This window comes from Triticum aestivum, chromosome 3B (assembly GCF_018294505.1).
Source record: "Triticum aestivum cultivar Chinese Spring chromosome 3B, IWGSC CS RefSeq v2.1, whole genome shotgun sequence".
NCBI lineage: Eukaryota > Viridiplantae > Streptophyta > Magnoliopsida > Poales > Poaceae > Triticum > Triticum aestivum.
In genome coordinates, this window is record NC_057801.1 from 246,579,139 (window position 1) to 246,599,720 (window position 20,582).

Genomic DNA, 20,582 nt, shown 5'->3' on the forward strand with positions numbered 1-20,582 from the left:
CGATCGCCCAGATCGAGGACCGGTGGCTGGACACCACCTCGGGGGCTGCAACTTCCACGGTGATGGAGCCAAACTCTGACCTTGTCCCCCAGAAAGCTCGTGACTCTGAGGTGCCGGACTCCGAACCTCCGGTGCCTCTGCCAATCGACTCATGGAGTTCACCGCGGCGGACATCTTTCAGCACTCGCCCTTTGGCGACATCCTAAATTCGCTAAACCTTCTCTCGCTATCCGGAGAGACCTGGCCGGACTATGCCCAGGATGGTTGGGATGCGGACGACGAAGAAATTCAGAGCCCACCCACCACCCACTTTGTAGCCACTGTCGACGATCTAACCGACATGCTAGACTATGACTCCGAAGACATCGACGGTATGGACGACGATGCCAAAGATGAACAGGAACCAGCGCCTACAGGGCACTAGAAGACAACCCCAGCATGTGAAGTATATATGGTGGATACCCCAGAAGGAAGCGACGACGAGGAACAACGGGGCGCGGCAAAGGATAACCCCGCCGATAAACAACCAAAACGGCAACGCAAGCACCGCCCCAAGCCCCACCTCGGCAAAGACACCATTCCCAACGACCTAGCGTTCGAGCAGGACAAATCAGTGGACGACGAACATGGAACCAAGCAACCACCAGAACAGGACGAATCGGATAATCAATCCAATCCCGGCGAAACCAACAGTCCGGACGACCTCATGCCGGACATACCACCGGAGCATAAAAACCTTCACGGAAGACTCGTCGCCACCGCAAGAAGCTTGAAGAAGGAAAAACGAAAGCTCAAAACAGCGGAAGACGTACTCAGAATGAGGTGGAGCAAAGTACTCAAGACCGCAGACGAATATGGCAATGACCACCAATCAAAGAGCTATCTGAAGCGCAAGCTGCTGCCAGAATTTGACGAGGAAGCCATAGAGCCCTCACAGTCAAAAAACAAAGAGGCCGCCTAGCCGGATAGACGACCAGATGCCAGGCCAAAATCTACAAGTGGCGCCGCACATAAGCCGACTCATGACCCTGGGAAAATAGATGGCCCAGCCAGGTCCATTTACGGGCCAAAAAAGAGGGCCCCAGGAAGCAGCACAAAACGTCAAGTGTTCGAAGACAACGGCACACCCAAATACAGGGGCCCCGCACACCCACTATCTTTCACCAATGAGGTGCTGGACCATGAATTCCCAGTAGGGTTTAAACCCATAAACATAGAGGCTTACAGCGGAACAACACACCCTGGAGTCTGGATAGAGGATTACATACTACACATACATATGGCTAGAGGAGATGATCTCCACGCCATAAAATATCTACCCCTCAAGCTCAAAGGGCCAGCTCGGCACTGGCTCAAAAGCCTCCCAGAAAACACTGTTGGAAGTTGGGAAGAGCTCGAGGACGCATTTAGAGCAAATTTTAAAGGGACTTATGTCCGCCCTCCGGATGCAGATGATCTAAGTCATATAACTCAACAGCCCGGAGAGTCAGCATGCAAATTCTGGAAAAGGTTCCTTACTAAAAAGAACCAAATAGTCGACTGTCCGGAGCCGAAGCCTTAGCAGCTTTTAAACACAACGTCCGAGACGAATGGCTTGCCAGACACCTCGGCCAAGAGAAGCCAAGGACAATGTCCGCGCTAACAAACCTCATGACCCGCTTTTGCGTGGGGGAGGATAGCTGGCTAGCAAGATGCAGCACCAGCGACCCGAGTACATCCGAGAGTAGAGATGGAAACGGAAAGTCACGGCGCAGAAAGGATCAGCGCCGGAATAAAGAAAAAAGCCCAAAGAATATGGCGGTCAACGCCGGATTCAAAAGCTCGCGGCCAAACAACAAAACACTGCCTCTTAAGGATAACAGTGATGAGCTATCCAACTTAAACAAAATTTTGGATCGGATATGTCAAATCCATAGTACCCCCGGAAGGCCGGCAAACCACACCCACGGAGATTGTTGGGTTTTCAAACAGTCCGGTCGACTAAATGCCGAACACAAGGGGCTCGACGCATCAAGCGAAGATGATGACAAACCCCACCAGCAGAGCACAGGAAAACAAAAGACATTCCCACAGGAAGTCAAAGCAGTAAACTCACTTCATGTGATGATACGAAAAAACAATGCGGCACCCGCTAAGATGGGTCTCGCACGGTCCACCCCAGCGGAACCTCGAGATTGGATGTCAAAACCAATCACTTTCGACCACCTGGATTACTCCAGAAGTATTTGGAATGCAGGATGGACTGCTCTGATTTTGGATCCTATAATCGACGGACTACAATTTACACAAGTCCTGATGGACGGAGGCAGCGATTTAAACCTGCTATATCCAAACACAATCCGCAAGTTGGGGATAGACCTTACTAAAATTCGACATAGCCGCACCTCCTTTAAAGGAGTAACGCCAGGCCCTTACGCCAAGTGCACGGGCTCCTTATTACTAGAAGTTGTGTTTGGGTCACCGAACAACTTTCGACGCGAAAAACTAATTTTTCATGTCGCCCCATTCGAAACTGGCTGTCAAGCACTATTGGGACGTGAAGCTTTTGTCCGCTTCAACGCTATACCACATTACGCGTCTCTTAGACTTAAAATGCCCGGTCCACATGGCATCATTTCATTGCGAGGGTCATGTAAAGACCCCGGACACGGCTAGACGAGTCCGGCACAAATAAGCTAGGGGCTCCCTAGCTGCACGCCCCATCACAAGGGGCTGAGCGTATAAGAAACAACGAGCTAATATAGACTCCGCTTTACTTATTAATATTTTTCATATACCTTTTTTCGCACGATTTTCTTTCAAACTAAGTTCCTCTCTTTTTACAGATGAACAACGTGCACACCCGTCCAGGATAACGACACAACGGAGACACAGGCGCAGACGTGCAGTAGGGACCCGTGGCAAGGATTCTTTTCAGATTAAGACCCTGCGTAAACCTTTTTTACTATCTCTTGTTGCTATAATCCCCGGGCTTCTCATTATAACCAGTGTGGAGCCTGACGTTTTGGCATCGGCCGCGTCAGATGACCTTGCCCGTACCTGGACACTAGGGGCTTAGGGCATTGTTCTGCCCATAATTATAAAGACCGAACACCTTAGGGAGTGTTCGGCATCTCGAGTTAGGCCTTATATGCATCAGCTCCGAATCATGTCTTTGGTCAAATGTTGGGTTTGCCCGGCTCCTGTGTTTTGCTGCCTTACGTTCCGTATCATCGGCTAACGTGGCACCAGGAGAACTACTGCGATTGTGCCCCAGTTCGGCTGGGCGAGCACCTTAGTAGAGAAAGCCGAAAACTGACTGTCATGATACAGCGAGAGACTGGTCAACCACTCGATCGACAACCGGAATGTTTAGAATTCCCCCGCTTTGACGAAGGACCGTTTCCCGGTCAGGCACACACGCGCCCCAAATTCGGAGAGCGTGGTGCCCCCAGGGGCTATATCGTAACCCCACCCTCGAACTCCAATGGCTAAGTGAAAGTGATAAAGCATCATAGTCCGGATTGCCTCATTTGCTATGCTACCACCTCCTCAACAGGACCGAGACGTCGGATTAAGTGTGAAAATGCGCTATTTTTGCGAACAGCCCCGCACCTTGTGCGTGGGGGCTGAAGCCGAAGACTGCCATCTTTCAGGTTATACACATGTATACATAAACGATCGCATAGGAGATATTTCAATACTTGGAACGCACAAGTGTAAAAAGCGATTACATCATAACCATTGTTTTACAAACGTTCATTTGAACGTGACATTTTTCGAGCACTGTGACTCTATTACACGAGCACCACGCATAACTTCCCCAAAATAGTGCTCGGCGGGTAACCGACTTTCGTCCGAACCCTGGGTTGCTACAGCGGCGACATCCATCTCTGTCCAATGTGTCTTCACACGGGCAAGGGCCATCCGCGCACCCTCTATGCAGGCCGACCGCTTCATCTCCTTGATATGCGGCACCGCCCCAAGAAATTGTTGTAATAAGCCAAAGTAGCTCGTCGCCTTGGGCCTCTCTGGCCAGACATGAGCCACTATATCCGTCATGGCAAGTCCGGACAGCCTGTTCAGCTCAGCCTATTAGGCCAACCGATCGGTCAGCGGAAGTGAACGATCCGGACTATGGAATTGAGACCAAAATAGCTCTTCCGTCTTGTGATCCTTCTGGCTTCGGAAGTGCACAACGGCATCTGCCGCACTCGCCGCTAAGTCCATATATGGATCCTCCGTACCCCACAGCTGGCCAAGCTGGACATACTTTGGATCCGTAAACCTGCGGCGTAGCAGAAAAGGCTTGCCAGCCACAATGTCTCCGTCCTGAAGCCGCTTCTCCTTCATAGCCCGCATTGCAGAACGGGCATCCTTGGCGTCAGCGGTGGCCTTCACCAGGTCTTCTCGCTCCGATAGGCGTTCCTTTTCAAGAGCCTCATTGCGATCGGTAGCATCCTGAAATTTAACGGCCAATTCGGCCACCTCTTCCCTGCTTCGGCAGTGTGCAGCCCTTTCGGCTTCTAACTCCTCGGCCGCCCTCGAGGCAGCCGCGTTGCTTCTTCTGGCCTGCTCCTTGGCTTGAGCAAGTTCTGCACGAAGGCTCTCCACAGCAGCAGCACCATCTGCGTCAAGCATAAATATTGTAAGAGGTGAGCTTTAGCTCCCTTAATAGGTGACTGAGGAGAATCAATTTACCTTGCAACTCGTCAAGTCGCTTGTTGACTAGCGCGATGTCCGCATCCGCTACATCGAGTTGCCGCATTAATTCGGCAACTCCATCAGTCCGGCTAGCCCCCGGACTATCCGCCACCTGCATAGGAAAGGCAACACTCAATACCTGCGATTTTGATCCTCGGCACGCTGTCGCTTTCGACAACCTACCGAGTCTCAGGGGCTACTATCTACACAGGGCGCACTTTCATGTGCAAAACTATCAAAAAGGCGCGTCATTTTTACGTACCTCAAACCCCGCTAGCAAACTCCTGACGGCATTGTGCAATCCGCTTTCGGCGGACGAAATCCTTCTGATCACCATGCTCATCAACGCACGGTGATCTTCTGAGACGGACGCCCTCTCAAGCAGATCCTTCAGCTCCCCCGGCCGAACACTAGTCGGCGCCGAACTCTTCGGCTCTGCCGGGCTCGGGGATACCCTCTATGATGACACTTCAGGCTCGTCCGCCCTATCCGACGGCGCAGAAGACGGAGGCGTCTCGCTCTCCATCATCTCCGGACTAAGATCCCCCGAAGACAAGCTCATCTGAGAAGGTTGCAGATCCAAACTACAAGGTAAAAATTTCGGTTATCCTCAGAAGCACAAATAGGGATGTTTTTCATTAATGAATTCCCCTTTTTCCTACTCACGGCTCGCTAGAGGGTTGATTCTTTAGAGAAGACTGTGCGGCCGAGGCCTCCCCGGACGCAGGACCCTCCGGCAAAGATTTCTTACCCCGCTTAGGGGCTTTGGCCTCCGGGTCTTCGGAGGCGGTCCTCTTCTCCCCCTGGAGGGAGGGATTCTCGATCCCCCCTTCTTCAAGCGCCCCCTTTGGTGGGGTTGAAGCTCCTCTGTTCTCCCCCTCGCCTTCTTCTGAAGGCGCAACCTCCAATGTTCTGACCAGCACGGGCTCCGATGCGGTCTCTGGGAGGGGGGCCGGACACCTTATCAGCTTTGCTTGCGCAATCCACTCCTGTTGGAGGATAACGGGTTAAAAAGCGAATTATGAAAATAAAACAAACGGTACGTCCAAACACGGAGCTACTTACTTGGGTATCCGGGCGATTGCAGCTTAGGCCGGCATCCTCGGTCAATTCCGGACATGCCACTTGTGGTCCGAAGAACAACTTGTACATCTCCACGGGTGTCGTACCCATGAAGTGTTGGAGAATCAGTGGTCCCTCCGGGTTGAACTCCCATAGCCGGAGAGGACGGCGTTTGCAGGGCAGGAGACGCCTAATTAGCATAACCTGCATCACCACAACCAGATCGATCTCCCTCGCTTGGAGGTCTCGAATCCGGCCCTGCAATAGGGGCACGTCTTTTGACGGCCCCCAATTGAGCCCTCGGTTGACCCACAACATCAACCGTCATGGAGGTCCCGAGCGGAACGGAGGCGGCGGCTTCTGCCTGCTGCCCCTCGGAGCGGTGATATAGAACCACTCCTGCTGCCATAAGCCGAGCTCCTCTTGGAAGGAGCCCTCAGGCCACGGGGCATCGGCCCTCCTACTTACGGCCGCCCCGCCGCATTCAGCTTGACGCCCCCCGACCATCTTCGGCTCCACATTGAAGGTCTTCAGCCACAGGCCGAAGTGGGGGGTGACGCGGAGGAAGGCTTCGCAGACAACAATTAATGCGGAGATATGGAGGATGGACTCCGGAGCCAAGTCATGGAATTCCAACCCATAGTAGAACATGAGCCCTCTCACAAACGGATCCGTCGGGAAGCCTAAACCCCGACGGAGGTGGGATACAAAGACGACATACTCGCTGGGCTCGGGGGTGGGGATGGCCTGCCCTTCGGCAGGGAGCCTGTGCGAAACCTTGTAAGACAGGTACTTGGCCTCACGCAGCTTTAGCATGTCCTCCTCCGTGACAGAGGAGGGCACCCACCGGCTCTGAAGGTCGGAGCCGGATATTGTTGAAGGTCCGAAGCACTCGAATCTGGGGCTCTGGGTGTTGGAACTTGGAGCAAGGAGAAGATTCGGTGGAAGATTGAAGAAAAGAACGAGCCTTGGTCCTGTTATAAAGAAGGGGAATACCAAGAGCCGTCCCCGTGACCGTTCGGGATTCGCCTTCGATAGAGGAGGCGTGGCGACGGGCGCGGTTGGGTTACCCACGCCCGTATTGATGAGAATCCCGGAATAAGGGGGAACACGATCTCTGCTTCGACAAGACGTGCCAAGGAAACCGCTTCGCTAAACGCGCTGAGGTGGTGTAATAAAAAACGATTCGATTGAACTTGTGTATATATTATTCTCTCTACGGTGGAATGTGGAATTTGTTTTGCAGAGCCGGACACTATCCCGGTGTTCACAATCTTCTCTGGATTATTCAAAGGAGGAACCCGCCTTGCAATGCCGAACATTATGAGCACCGGACTCATCGACATTGAAGCCAGGTTCAGGGGCTACTGAGGGAGTCCTGGACTAGGGGGTGTCCGGACAGCCGGACTATCATCGTCCGCCGGACTCCAAGACTACGAAGATACAAGATTGAAGACTCTGTCCCGTGTCCGGATGGGACTTTCCTTGGCGTGGAAGGCAAGCTTGGCAATACGGATATGTAGATCTCCTACCATTGTAACCGACTCTGTGTAACCCTAGCCCTCTTCGGTGTCTATATAAACATGAGGGCTTTAGTCCGTAGGACATAACCTCCATTACAACAATCATACCATAGGCTAGCTTCTAGGGTTTAGCCTCCTTGATCTCGTGGTAGATCCACTCTTGTAATACACATCATCAATATTAATCAAGCAGGACATAGGGTTTTACCTCCATCAAGAGGGCCCGAACCTGGGTAAAACATCGTGTCCCTTGTCTCCTGTTACCATCCGCCTAGACGCACAGTTCGGGACCCCCTACCCGAGATCCGCCGGTTTTGACACCGACAACGGTGTACTCGTATTAGCCATAACGAGTAACAAAGGCCGTTTTGGGAATGTCCCCGTTCTTGATTTTGATTTGATGGTAGCCCAACCTCAAATCCATCATAGAAAAGACTGAGGATCCAGCAAGCTAATCATACAAATCGTTGATCCTGGGGAGCGGATACTTGTTCTTTATTGTGACCAAGTTAACGGGTTGATAATCTACAACCATCCGATCTGTACCTTCCTTCTTTTTGACAATGAGGACGGGACAAGCCCATCGAGAAGAACTAGGATGGATGAAACCCTTTTTCAAGGACTCATCGAGTTGTTTCTTAAGCTCGGCTAGTTCTAGTGGTGCCATCTTATAGGGTATTCTAGAGATTAGGACAGTTCCTGGGATAATGTATATCACGAACTCGACATCCCTGACTGGTGGAACACCTGGCAGTTCTTCGGGGAAGACATCCGGAAAGTCACGGACTACCGAAACATCTTCGAGGTCTGGCAAAGGACTGGCATTGAGAGAATATAGCTGTCGATTAGCTACTCCGGTCAAGACATTGAAAACCTTACCAGTTGGGTGTGTGAGTTGAACAGTCCTAGAGAAGCAATCAATCTTGGCATGATGGGCTGACATCCAGTCCATACCCAAGATGATATTGATGTCCGAAGATTTGAGAGCTATCAAAGACGCAAGGAAAACAAGTCTATCAACTTGAATTTTGTTCCCATGGCTTACTTTAGAAGTTTGCCATCTAGAAGCAGGAGTGGAAATTTCCATGGTAGAGGGCATGTCACAAAATGCGGTGTTATGCAAACGAGCATAGCTCTCGGATATAAATGAATGAGATGCTCCAGTATCGAAAAGAACAGATGCCGCATGGCAGTTAACAAGGAGCGTACCAAGAATGATGTTAGGATCATCCAGAGCCTCTTCAGCTGAGACACAGTTCACATGGCCACGTGCAATGGTGGCCGACTTGGCGTAATACACCTTCCCTGTTGGCTTGCCACGACCAACAGCTTTTGCAGACTGGTGGGGGTTGGGGTTGGTCTGGGGACACTCTTGCATGTAGTGACCCGATTCTCCACACTTGAAACACGTCACGGTGCTGGTGCGTGGGGGAGCATTGTTGGTTGATCCACCATAGGACATGGCCAGTGCATACTGCTGGGTTGGATGAGGCGCCTGATAGGATGGCCTTGGTGTGAACCTGGGTGGCAGAGTGGTGTTAGGTACCCACACCCGGCGCTTCTGAGAGCCAGAACCGGATGAGGAACCAGTGTCACGGCCGTGTTTGCGTGTTGCTTGGAAATTAGTCTGTCCTATCTTAGCACTGATGGCCTTGTTCACTAGCTTCAGGAAGGAAGTACACTCGTGCAGTCGGAGATCACGGCGAAGATGGGGGCTGAGTCCCTTGCGGAACCTTGCCTGCTTCTTGGCATCGGTGGAAACTTCCTCAGATGCATAACGTGCTAGGTTTCCGAACTCCCTGTTGTATGCATCCACAGTGAGTCTACCTTGGGTGAAACTGCAGAACTCCTCACACTTGCGATCCATAAGACCTCCGGAATGTGATGTTCACAGAAAGCCTCACTGAATTCTGCCCAAGTAGTGACCTGGCCAGCTAGGCGCATGGCCTCATAGTTCTCCCACCAGAGAATGGTGGGGCCTTCAAGATGATAGGCAGCATATGTGACCTTGTCCGCTTTGCCTACGTGTGCAGAACGTAGCTTGTGGGTAATGCTGCGAAGCTAATTATCGGCGTCTAGGGGCTCGACGGAGTCATGGAAGGTGGGTGGGCGTAACTTGATGAAGTCGGTAAGAGACACCAAGTCGTTCCTCTGGCGCAGTGCTGTGTTCTGCTTGATGCGTTCCAGCAAATGGTTGGTCTCCCGTTTGTTCCTCTTAGCCTCCAGCATGACCTCGGCCAGAGAAGGAGGATGAGGTAGGTTCGCATATCTAGCCCCACTGCCTTCAGCCTGCTCCGGGGCAGCAGGGTTGTTGCGTGTGTTGACCATCCTAGAAAACAAGACAATGGTTTAGACCGGAATGATAAAATTCTGACATAGAAGTGCAGAATGTAATGGATAGCTCGGAATGCTAGATGATCATCCGTATGACATGGTAAATACAGAAACTGCCACATTTATTCCATCGTCATACACACCATACATGGTTTAGTACAAGACCAAACTGAGTACAACTGCGGTGAAAGGAAGATTACATCTCATCGGAGGCATCCCAAGCTCCTATACAATATTTTTCTATACCTCCGAAATCTAGTACAAACTACGTCATATTCCACAAGACGCGCAGGAATGTGGAAATACAACTACTACAAACTACTAGTGTCATGATCCAGCTCAGTCATCTCCAGCTCCGTAGTAGTCCTCGTAGAGATCCCCCGCATAGCCTAGAAGCGGGACGTGTGGATCCGGGAACTCATGATCACATCGAGACTTTGGACCATACGGGTCGGATGAGGCCTCGGCCCCATGAAGGGTGGAAGACGGCGCCTGCGCGGAGGCGTGATACCTCCAACATCTGCATAATCCATGCGAGCCGGAAGTCGTGTGTGGACAAGGTACAAATCACGCATATCCAGGTAGCCCGTCTGCACGGCTGGTGCGAGCCACGTCAGAGTAGCCCAGTGGTCCTGGTGGGTCTTGTACAACTCCATGAGTAGAGAACGGTTCTCTTGATCCCTCTCCTCTAGCATCTCGGTAGTAGTGCGAAGAAGTGGCTCCTCATGAGCAGCATCGGCATAGAACCCAGTGTAATAGCCCTCTGAACCAGTGCGTGCAGCGGGCAGATAGCGGAACTCAGTATCATTCAGCAAAGCATACCCAGCTCGGACGATGGAGATCATAGAGTAGGCAGTGTCCTGCACGGACGTCTCTATGGTGATACCCAGTCCAGAGGACCAGTGCAGAGGCTCAGTGGAACCGGGATAGGATGGGAAAATCCTCACAGTACAGATGAACTGACTCTGATTGAAGTCACGGAACTGCTCCTCGACGGTATATTCAGGATACCATCTGTAGCCGATCTCAGTCATCACTCGTACTAAGATGGTTGTATACCCGGGCACGTTAATGCCACGGGTCAGTCGAACCACCTTGTGAACAGTGCGGGAAGACATCTGAAACACTAATATTTCAAAGACATTAGAATTTCTAGCAGAAATTGGACAGCATAAAGGCTGCTAATGCTCAAAAAGGAATTTGAGACACTTTGCAAAGGATTGCATAGACACTCAACAACATCATATCAAGGTTCTAGGTCCAACTTATCAACATATTGGAGTAGTAGAACTGAAGTAGGCTTGTAACCATCAATCCTACAAGGTACTACAGATTAGTAACATGTGAACCTGATAGAGAGAGTTGATCATAGTCCTTAACCCCCGGTGCAAAGAATGGTCTGACTCAGAGCAGAATGCCATGAGGTAAAGGAGTAAAGAGAACCTTAAGTTCCATCCCACAATCAATTTCGCTACATATAACTAAAGCATTTCTAGACTCAACATCAACCAGTTTGGCTTGAAGAACCTACAGGTAGTCTGGCTCTGATGCCAACGCTGTAAGGACCCCGACCCAATGCCACACCGATCTAGCATGTAACACTTCATATCACTTTGCGGCCTCACGCATGGTATTCCCACGGATGTCTCCTTACCTTGCCCGGGACCGTTTGCGCCTTTTAGCACACGTATATAACAGTGTCGCTAGCATCCATATGACAAGGAGCCCGAGCTGATATGGCTAGTCGTGAACCCACAGTGGCACTAACTTACAGCGACAGGCATACGTGACCCAACAACGAATGTGTCGGTCATCAGCGAGTGAATCCGGGCTGTAGCAACTGGGCTAGCAGGACTCCGGTAAACCAGGCTGTAGCAGGCTAACAGGACTCCGATAGTCATCGCGTGACATTTCCCCGTAGGGATAGACATAGGAATGAAGAAGGACACATGCCGGCCAGTCTAAGTGTTCCAGAGCAGTAGCAAGCTATCAGGGCTCAGTGGAAGCACTAGGAGACATTTCCCTCTAAGAGAGGCTACCAAGAATAAACAAGTAGATAGTCAGATCCCACACATACCAAGCATTTCAATCATACACACAATATGCTCGATATGCGCAAATACAACATGGCATCACAACATGACCCTACAACTCAAGTACTTTATTTAAGGGCTCAGAGAGCCATACATATCATACACACAAGTACGGGTCACACGACCCAACATTCAAGACATACAAAAGTACAAGCCAACAGCGGAAGTAATATGTCTGAGTACAGACATCTAGAAAATAAAAGAGGCTTGAGGAAGCCTGGCTATCCTACACGGTCCATCATGAGCTCAGGATCACCACCTGGGCTTCAGCCTACTCGTCGACATCGACTTCTATGAAGAACCCATCAGAAGGGGTTGCAGCTTCTTCTGTAAAAAGTAAATTGAGCAAACATGAGTACAAAGGTACTCAGCAAGACTTACATCAGATCCTACATACATGAACATTATCAAGCAGGGATGGTGGGGTTATTGCAGCAAGCCAGCTTCGACTCTTGGCTAAGCTACCTTACGAGACTCCAACTTGTAAATGTTTTACGTAGTCGAGTCCACTACACACCACTTCAATACCCTACCGGGATCCACCTCCGTCATCCTACGGAAGAGCCATCCTCGGCACTCACACTTATCTTGAGGCTTTTAAGAGTATTCGTTTACTTGTCTATGAACTGTATAGGCAACCAAGTAGTCCTTTACCGCGGACGCAGCTCTTCGAATAGATGATGTTAACCCTGCAGGGGTGTACTTCGTCATACACCCTTCCACCACTTATCGCCGTTTACACGACATGTACTCGGCAACCTTCAAGCGGAAGCCCAACATGGGTGTCGGCCACAGCCTACCTAATCACTCAAGTCTCCGGTCCAGGTTTATCGCCTATTCAGTTTCCATCCGCAGGGAGTGCCGGCTGAGGTTTCCACATACGGCCCCGAACGATATGTACAGGGTTCCGAGACACCTAACGGGTGCCCGACATGCCCGGCCACATACCTACCGCATCACAGCCCACCTCGAGGGTCAGCCCTGCCCACGGCCTCCACTAAGCTACAAACACCAGAAACTACTTGCAACTCCTGGGCAGAGGACTAGGGTGGTTAAGAAGCCGAGAGGGTCCATTAGTTTCGGGCCCAATGCATGGTAGTATAGCTGAACCTTAAATCACACATACAGATCTCAGTGCTTCAGGATGGTTCCAATGAAACAACCCACCATGAACTCTTAAATGGCCTCTCATCGATATGTTTACCAAATCGTGTTCAACACATTACTCTCATTACCGACATGATCATTTCACTCTAGCCCATCACCCAGATGAACTAGACCTGACACAACTCTAAGCATAGCAGGCATAGCAAGGTAGGAAACACATACACATGGCTCAATCAACTCTTACACATGCTAGGGGGTTTCATCTACTTACTGTGGCAATGACAGGTCATGCAGAGGAAAAGGGTTCAACTACCCTGGCACACAACAGTTTGAAATGCGTTATCTTAAATTCAGTAAAAGAGCGCAGAAGCGAGAACATGGGATTGTATCAATATGATCAAATGATTGGTTGCTTGCCTTGTGGGTCCGTAGTTTTATATTGCTCCTTGTCTGGATACTCGCGATACTCTTCCACGGCAGAACCTGCCACAGAGAGCACCGATATACACTCAATATCACACAACGTGCAACCATATGATGCACGCATGAGACATGGCAAAATTAGTGTATTGGGCTAATGCATATATGACCAGATGAGTTTGAGCCATTTTGAACCAAAGATTCAAATTCCAAACTCATATGAGGTCTTAATTAGTGCTTTATCATGTTTTGCACCAAACAGCAAGATAACTCGTTTAAACATGCTTGAAACCAGAACAGATGGATAGGTTGGATTTTTCTGATCTTTTTTTCATATATAACACTTTGCATTTGGAGTTACAGATTAATTTCTATGAATTTTTGAAGTTTACACTAGTTTCTGGAATTTCCTGAATAAGAACAAATCCAGAAAAAATGGATTACTGCGTTAGCATTGCATCAGCAGATCAACAGGGGCGCCCAGGTCAAACCTGACCAGTGGGACCCACTGGTTAGTGTCTCTACTAATTAACTAGATTAATTAGGATTAGTTTAGTGCTAACCGAGGTTTGACCAAACGGCGGGGCCCACATATCAGTGACTCAGGGGAGTCAAACACGTGGTCAAACCACACTGACTCACCGGCGTTTAGCCGCCGGTGACGTCCAGATGCGACGGAGGCCGCGGGATTTGCCCTCCGGTGACCAAATGGACGGAGGAAACCATCTACGGGTAGTTGGGGGTGAGCCGCGTCGGGTGGTGGTGGTGGTGGTTGAGCTCTAGGTCGCCGGGAACATCGTCGGCGACGAGCTGTGCGGCTACCGGAGTTCGGGTGTATCGAACTCGTCGCTGTGGTGATCTTGGAGGCTCAAGGCCAGCTCCTACGTGGTCTATGTGACATGGTGAACTCGTTGGACAAGGTGGCGTAGCTGTTAGATGGCCGGAGCATCGTCGGCAATGATCTCAGGCGGCGGCGCGTGCGGTGGAACTTGTTGCAGTCGAAGTAGAGGACGGCGGTGAGAATGAGAGGAATGGGACGGGGCAGAAGCTCACGGCGAACATGATGAGCTAGGCAGCGCGGTCGGGGGCCAGCTACTGTGGTGGTGACGGCGAATGGGATTGGCAGAGTCAGGCAAGGTTGATGTAGTGGCTTCGGGGCAAGCGAGCACTTGGGGCTCCGCATGGTCGATGGAGAGGACGACGGCAGAGCTGCTGGACACGGCGAGGCGACGCAGAGACGGTGGTGGCCACGTCTACAACGGCGAGGTGGCAGCGGCTGCGTCGGCCATGGCGGAGGGGAGCGAGGGAGAGGCGTTGGTGGAGAATGGACGTGTCCAGGGGGTTGAGGAGGCGACATGGAGGTCGACCAGCTCGTCCAAGGGCGAAGCGGCAATAAGGTCGCGCCGTGGAGAGATCGCGCTCGTCGGCATCACCTCCCTGCCTGCCTGGCGGGGACGAAGCAGCTAGCTGGCATGGGCCAGCATACTGCTGGGCCGGCAGGTGGGCTGGGTGGTGGGTTCGGCCAGGTAAGTAGCTTTCCCTTTTATTTCTGTTTTGTTTTATTTTCGTAAGTTTGTATTATTTCTAAAAATACTTAGGCATCTTCAAAAATCACCAAACTGCAGATGGCCAATATATCCAACATGGAACATTTTAGTTTGGGATTATTTGAGCATTTGAAATATTTCGTAGGATTTAAATGCCCAAATTTAAATAACTAATGATTTAATCCAGTGACCTTAGGATGACCTAGAAATTTGTGCACCATTTTTGTTAGAGGTTTAAGACCAAGGCAAAGATGATGAACATTTTAGAAGGGCATTTCAGCTTCATTGAAAATATTTTTAGTAAACCCTAGTTGGTTTCAGGGGGTGCTGGGGGTTCTCTCATCCCATTTCAAGTTTTTGATGAAAGATAAATCCCCACTTCAAGTTTCTGATGAAAGGTAGACATGATGCAAGCAATCTAATGCATGAACTAGCTAGGGTGTTACACGGCTGCGCGAGTCCACGGAGGGCTCCACCCACGAAGGGTCCATGAAAAAGCAACCTTGTCTATCCCACCATGGCCATCACCCACGAAGGACTTGCCTCACCAGGGTAGATCTTCACAAAGTAGGCAATCTCCTTGCCCATACAAACTCCTTGGTTCAACTCCACAATCTCGACGGATGCTCCCAAGTGACAGCTAACCTATCTAGGAGACACGAGTCTCCAAAAGGTAATAGATGGTGTGTTGATGATGAACTCCTTGCTCTTGTGCTTCAAATGAAAGTCTCCCCAACACTCAACACCCTCTCATAGGATTGAATTTGGTGGAAAGATGATTTTAGTGGAAAGCAACTTGGGGAAGGCTAGAGATCAAGATTTATGTGGTTGGATTGGAATATCTTGACCTCAACAAATGAATAGGTGGTTCTCTCTCAGAAAATGAATGTTGGAAGCATAGGCACGTTCTGATTGCTTTCCTCACGAATGAAGAAGGGTGGAGGGGTATATAGAGCCTCCACACAAAATCTAACTGTTACAAACAATTTACCAAACTCGGTGAGACCCAATGAGAAAACTCGGTCGGACCGATTTAGTTCATAATGTGACCGTTAGGCATTTCGGTGGGACCGACATGTCAACTCAGTGGGACCGATTTCTTTAGGGTGAGGGCATAACATAATCTCAGCAAGACCGATTACACAAACTCGATGGGACCAACTTTTGTAATAAGCTAACTAGCGAGTTGGTCTGGCAAACTCGGTGGGACGGATTCGCTCATCTAATTGGGACCAAAATGTTATGAAGGGGAAACAGAGAGTTTGCAATCCCATCTCGGTGAGACCGAGATCCCTATCGGTGAGACCGAAGTGACTACAGTTTCTGGCAGTGGCTATGTCAAATGAACTCGGTGGCACCGGATAGATCAAATCGGTGGGGCCGAGTTTGAATTTTGCTTTGGGACATATGTGGATATGAGAAAGTGGTTGAGGGCTTTGGAGCATATCACTAAGCACTTTGAGGAAGCAAGCCATTAAGCAACACCTCATCCCCTTTTAATAGTATTGGCTTTCCTATGGACTCAACGTGATCTTGGATCACTGAAATAGAAAATGTAGAGTCCTGAGCTTTGAGCTTGAGGCAATCCTTTGTCCTTAGCATCTTAAAGGGGTTCCACATCCTCTTGTCCATGCCACTCCGCTGTTGGACTTATCTGAAATATACTAGATAAAAGTATTAGTCCAACAAGAGATATGTTGACATTAATTACCAAAATCACCCAGGGAACACTTGTTATTTCAATATCAATATAAAAGTATGATGCAAAATGGACGTATCAGCCACCAAATCATCAAGGGCCGCACCCTTGATGACCCTGGTTGTGTTGAACTCTAGCTGGAAGGCATGCAGCTCGATGTTCAACTCTGCATCCCTCCCAGCAGCGTTGGGGCTACACAACACCTTCTCCAGGGGGTATGCGAAGATGAACTTGATGGGGTGGCCCAAAAAATAGTGATGCAACTTACTTGGGGCGACGAGGAGCGTGAGAAGGAGCTTCTTCTACATGGGGTAGCGCGCGCATCTTGCAACACGGTGCTGATGAAGCGCACCAGATGCTCAACGAGGGGCGAGGTATCGATGGACCCAGGAGGGGCTCTGCATGGGGCACGAGGGACTCGGGAGCACCACAGGCTGCTAGAGCGACGAGATCCTCAGGAGCTCCGTCCTGAGGCGGCGAAAGTTGCACGACTCCTCGTGGGTCACCCTGCTTTGCGCATGTGTCAACGTGCTACTCCCAGACCGCCAGGAGTGTTGCGGTAGCTAAGAGGGGGGTGGACGCTAGGTATAGCACCAAGGGCTCGTGAGAAAGAGACTCCACCATGATAGGTGGGCTCGTGAGGTATCCCTTGAGGTCTTCGAAGTCCGCCTCAGCTTTTGGGGTCCACTTGAAAGGCCCCCTCCTCTTCACCAAGTTGAAGAAAGGGAGGGCGCGCTCGCCGAGCTTGGAGATGAAACGCCGCAAGGAGGTCACGCAACTTGTCGTGGAATTGTCACGGTAGATGTCCTAGTGAAAGGACTTAGTCGTGGAGCCATCGCAACTTGGAAGCTTAAAGGGGTTAAAATGGGACAAAGAAAACGGGAGTTTATACTGGTTTGGCCCCTTGCGGTGATGGTAATGGCTTAATCCAGTTTGAGGTGGGATTGCTTATCTATCAATTACCAGGGAGCGAATCCGCTTGACCTAGTTCTCGATATGATGTTACTTGCCCTGAACCGCCGTCGGGTCGTCCCTTTATATACAGAGGTTGACGCCCAGTGGCTCACAGAGTCCCGGACGGCTCATAAACAGTGTCGGGCTCGGTCTCTCTCTATTCTTGCCTTACAATACAAGTTACATACATATGGCGGTTTATCTCTACGGGCTTTAAGTCGCCTTTAGGCCTTGGGCCCTTAACTGAACAGCCATCTTCCAGTGCCGTCTTGGGCTTCATGAATCACCATAGATATAACCTGGCCCCTCCTGGGCGGGTCAAACCTAATAGTTATATCCCCAACATTAGGCCCCATGTTGATTTTAACTAGTTCATGTCAATCTCCAAGACTTATAAAAAATCTTCTGCTCTTCATTTGTATGAAGGTTTGGTAACCCGCCATGACGTCATCCTCAGGATCTGTGGTAACCCACCATGATGTCATCTGTCTTTAATTCACACTTTGCCCAACATATCTCAACGGATCCTTATCTTAATGACCATCCTGAGAATTGAGGCGTCCTAGTAGCTGGATAACCATATTTTCAGCCTCCTTGTTTTTTGCGCCCACTGATCAGTCTTTCCCTTAGAAATCGACACGACCCAGTCTTTTCTCATTCCCCCCCTTTTCAGCGTCTTCGTCCTCTTGCAACCCTTCTGCTTCTCGAGCTCCGCCGCCGCTGCCGTAGAGAACCTCGTCTTCCTCAACCTCAACCGTTGCATCAACTTGAGTCGATCCAGAGAATGGCGGCGACCCTCCGCAGTAGATCTGCAGCTGTAAGTTTCTGCCTTCCCGTACCTCAGATCCACATTAGGGTTTGCGAGTTTCTCTATGTTCTTCGTTGTTCATCGTAGTTCATCTTGAGTGCTTGTACCGCAACCTCTTTGATCTAAAAATGGTGTATAGCCAATGCAGTAGTTGTTTTGTTTCCACCCTTTCCTGGAAGAAAAGATCTAGTGAGAGCTCATGAACCCATCTGTACTGGTTTTTAGGTCTAGATTTATTTTCTTTTCCTGAACATCCGTTGATCCAAAATAATAGCTGCAGCCTGTGAAACTTGTTTGTATAACACTTAGCCAAAAACTGTATTTTGTTAGATCCATCCAGCCATGGCGGCTCAAACTGCCGACTTAAATTGCAATGCTCAATAGACATCATCCAACTTATCATGGCGTCTTAAATAACCTGCACAGTTTCATGGCGGTTTACGTAACCTGACGTAATTAGCCATATACCATTAGGCCCCTTTATAAGCCGCCATCTTGAATATGTACTGTAATGTTTTTTCCTCCGGCTTAAATTTGAACCGGCAATTTTACTCTTTGTTAGGCTTCTTTTTTCACAATGCTGCCCAAAACAAGCACTTCATGCAACTGGGTCCCATCCATCGTCACTGATAGTACCCTTGATGATTTTTTGAAAACCGGCTATCTGCCAAAGAAGGAAGTCATGTCATACCGTGCTCCTGACCCAACAGAGGAAAAACTCTCAACCCAAAGAAGGGAGGTCGTCGTTTTCACTGATCACATGATCCGGGGGCTTTTCACCACCCGGCTCAAAATTCTTCAGAGATGTTCTGCACTTCTTCGACCTCCGTCCTCCAGACATCGGACCCAATTCCGTGTCTAATATTTGCAACTTTCAAGTGTTCTGTGAGGTATATCTTGGAGAAGAGCCCAGCTTGCTACTCTTCAGAGAATTGTTTTATTTGAACCGCCATAACGAATGCGCCAACGGTCCTAGTTTGGAGCTTGGCGGGGTCTCGATCCAACGATGGAGAGATGCCATTTTCCCTTATGCCAATCCACCAACCCACCCCAAAGACTGGAACCAAACATGGTTCTACTGCCAAGATACTTCTTCGGCAGATGAGAACCCTCTGCCCGGCTTTCGTGCCCTGCGCCTGGAGTCAAATCATCCTCTTCTAGACAAGTTGTCAGCTGTGGATCGCCAAAAAATCGCCCCCACCATGGCTAAAGTCAAGGTTCTTTTAGGGAATGGTTTAAATGGCATTTACTTGGTCCGGGTTTGGGTTTCCTAGCGGATCATTCCGTTGAGCCGCCGCTCTAGTTTGATGTGCACCTACACGGGCAAGAAGAATGACCCTCTACGACACAGTACTGACGATTAACCTGACCACGTCATTGATGACCTGACAAAGTCACTATGGAATTAAAGCCTAGCAGATTGTGGTAAGGTGGGCTTAAGCCACTTCTACGAAGCTAACCTGACTCCAGCGGTAAGCTGCCAACCTGAGTAAATTACCTTCATCCTTGATGTTTGTCCGTACTCAACCTTTGCTAATTTTCACAGGATGATGATAAATTTTGGAAAGACAAAGTATGATCATGAGGCTGCGAAGAAAGCCAGGAAGACCAAGAGAGCCGCCACGAAAGTCGTCGCCAAAAAGAAGGGAAAGAAGGCCAGTGCCTCTGACTTTCTTCGATTAGAAGATTCCTCTGAGTCGGAGGTAGCTCTTAACTCTCTTGGCTCCTTTTTTAACCTCCTTATTGACACTAACTATCATCAGGAGGACACAGGAACGTGTAATGGAGCGCGAAGAAGTAACTATTATTTCCTCTGACTCCGAGCCTTTGCCAAGACAGAAAATCCGAAGAGTAACCTAGAAAGTATGATTTTCACATCCCTTAGCTTATCAAGATCCTCAATTCTTTTGAAGCAACAGATTCATGAGAACCGGTGGCAGACACGGGCCAGCAAGGACGCGGAACTCTCCTCCGGCTTACCTAACACCCCAAGAAGCGCCGCAAATGAGGTCACCCCCGACTTAAATCCCTTTTATCCTTTGGCGGGTCTCACTCGTCAACCACTCAACTCTTCTGATTCAAATTATCAGGAAACTTCACCTTCCTCCAGTGACTCAATTCAGTCCAACATGTCGGGTTTTAAGACCGCTCCAGGGTAATGATGATATCCTTATCATGTATATATTTCAATTCTTTATATTTGTACTGATCTTTTTGATCTTATGCAGTGGAAAAGAAAAGCCCAGCAAGAGGGTAAAGAAGAACAAGCTGGCCGAAGGGCCAATCGTCAACGAGCCAGAATGCCAGACAGCCGCACCTGAGGCTTCTATTCCTGACCCGCCACTTGAACCG